The sequence below is a fragment of the Mustela nigripes genome, chromosome 15 (genome assembly GCF_022355385.1).
Source record: "Mustela nigripes isolate SB6536 chromosome 15, MUSNIG.SB6536, whole genome shotgun sequence".
Lineage (NCBI taxonomy): Eukaryota > Metazoa > Chordata > Mammalia > Carnivora > Mustelidae > Mustela > Mustela nigripes.
The window spans coordinates 50,696,476-50,699,513 of record NC_081571.1 but is presented as its reverse complement, the minus strand read 5'-3'; positions in this window follow the sequence as shown (position 1 = coordinate 50,699,513).

The following is a 3,038-nucleotide window of genomic DNA, read 5'->3' as shown; positions in this document are numbered from 1 at the left end:
TGGGCTCGATCCCAGGACCCTGGGATCATGACCTGAGCCGAAGGCAGAGGCCCCAACCCACTGAGCCACCCAGGCGCCCCACTTAAACATTTTCTAATAACTGAATCAAGTATTAGTTTTTATTTTTTTTTAATTTTTTAAAAAATATTTTATTTATTTATTTGACAGAGATCACAAGTAGGCAGAGGGGCAGGCAGAGAGAGAGAGGAGGAAGCAGGCTCCCTGTAGAGCAGAGAGCCCAATGTGGGGCTCGATCCCAGGACCTTGGGATCATGACCTGAGCCGAAGGCAGAGGCTTTAACCCACTGAGCCACCCAGGTGCCCCAAGTATTGGATTTTAAACATACTTTAATTAAACTTAAAAATTCAGTTCTTCACACTAGCCACATTTTTTTATTGTAAAATATATACAACAGAAAATTTGCTGTCTTAACCATTTTTAAGTTGTGCAGATGAGTAACAACATTCACACTGTTACACTACCATCACTACTATCTAGAACTTTACATCCTCCAAACAAACTAGCCATTATGCAGTGATTCCCCACTCTCTCTTCCTTTAGCCCATTTTTCTAGGTAAATGTTTTTCTGTTTTCTGTTTCTAAGAATTTTACTGTTCTAGGTACTTCATGTAAGTAGAATCATGTTACAGTACTTGTCCTTTAGTGCCTCTTTTTTCACTTAACATGTCTTCAGGATTTGTCCATATTATAACATGTATCAGAATTTTATTCCTTTTTAGAGCTGAATAATATTCCATAACATGTATTTTCCACGTTTTGTTGATCCATTCACCCAGTGAATATTTGGGTTGTTTCTGTCTTTTTTGGCTATTGTGAATAATGCTGCTTTTAATATTGATGTATAAATACCTGTTCAAGTGCCTGCTTTTACTGCCTTTTGGATGTACCCAGAAGTGGAATTGTGGTTCTCACGGTTGCACCTGAGAAAAGCACAGGAGCCAGGAGACCACACTGCTAAGTAGCCAGGCTCTGGTTCTGCCTCAACGATTTGGGGCAAGTTACTACTGAGATTCATTGTCCTTCTCTGGAAGATGGGGAATCATCCCTGATTCACAGACTATGTATGGAAAATACTTTACCCAGGACCTGAAACATTAAATGCTTATTTTTGCCCACACCTTCCATTGGGCCAAGAGGAAGGGCTATTTAAGAATTAGGCATAAAACTAGGATAGTCAAGCAAACTAGGTGCTCATGAACAAATGTCTGATTTCCAGGCAAACTTTGCACTTGGATGCTTTTTCCTCATTTGATCTATAGGAGCCTCACTTATTGACAAAGCTACTTGATAGCTTTGTCAAGTATAGAGCCAAAAGATAGAGCCAAAATCTTTTAAGACATCATAAATTACAAGTTTGGCTGTCTTTTTTTTTTTTTTTTCCTTAAGATTTTATTTATTTAAGAGAATGAGAGCAGAGAGAGAGCACAAATGGTGGGGAAGGGTAGAGGGAGAAACAGACTCCCCATTGAGCAGGGAGCCCAATGTGGGGCTCCATCTCAGGACCCCAGGGTCATGACCTGAGCCAAAGGCAAACGCTTAACCGACTGAGCCACTCAGGCACCCAGTTTGGCTCTCTTTGTTAGGAAACTGTTAAAGAGCTGATTTTCTTTTCCCTAAATCCATTTGTTGAAGCCCTAACTCCAGTACTTTGGAATATGTATATTTTTGGAGAGCCTTTAAAGAGGTGATTAAATGAGTCCTTTAGGGTAAGTCCTAATCCAAACTGACTGCTATACTGTATAAGAGGAAATTAAGACGTGCAGAGGTCTGAGGGATGCATATGCTTGGAGGAGAGATTGAAGAAAGAGCAGAGCGCAGCCATCTGCAAGCCCAAGAGAAAGGCCTCAGAAGGAAACAGACCTCCAAAAACCTCGATCTTGGACTTCTGACCTCCAGACTGTGAGAAAATAGATTTGTTGATTAAGCCTTCCAGTCTGTGGTACTTTGTTATAGCAGTTGTAGCTAACTAATACATAAACATAGATATAAAGTACTTATAGACAAAACATTATAGTTAACACTTGGCTTAGTAATGCCTATAGACTAAATAATTTGGGAGGATGAAATAAACTAGAGGTTTTTGTTTGTTTCTAAAGAACGTGATGGGCTGCATTAACTCGTCATTAGTAAAGAGTTTCTGTGTTCAGTCCTACTCAGAACTGAGTTGAAAATAACCCAGTGATCAGGCAGATACTTGGGAAGCCAGAAATCTGAAAAAAATAATGATTTTGGTTGGCGATCTTCTGAAATAATGTTTTTCTTATTTTTGAGGTACATGGACCTGTGGTTCTAGAGACTGACTCATTGAAGGTTACCATTTAAATTAGTAGAAACCTTTGGGGAAATCTCCATCTTATGTGGCAGAAATGTGTGTCTCGCTAGCATTGAAACCCATATAAAGTGGTAGAAATTGGTTGAGTCATTTATATGCAGGTGAGTTGAAGAGTTAGAAGTGAATTGTATCACTGAGAAATCAAAATGATAGCCTACTGTGGCTTAGGACCTCATAGAAGGAAATGGATTAATACAAAAGTGCTCTGATACTCACCAATGGCAAGAGTACTTATACATTAATTCCATAAAATGAACAGTTGGATTCTTTAATATAAGAAGAAAATGGATTTATTTTATGAATCAATAAAACATTTGTAAATGTAAACAAAATTGTCTCTGTGCCTCTTTTAAAAACTGGGCCTTCAGTTATTTTTACATAAATTATTGTCACAAGAGGGAATCCTCGGCAGAATTAAGGAACAAAGGACAGAAAGGATTTGCAAGTGAGGACTGAAGGCAGGCAGTCTAGAAAAAGTAAATCTTGTTTGCACGTTTTTGGCAGTGAACTAATTAATTAGTTGGTATTCTGTCTTTGAGTAGGCTTGGTAGTAGCAAATAAACCCATTTTCATGGTTTGTGGATTCTCCAGGAAGCAGTGAGTGGTATTCTGTCTTTGAGTAGGCTTGGTAGTAGCAAATAAACCCATTTTCATGGTTTGTGGATTCTCCAGGAAGCAGTGAGT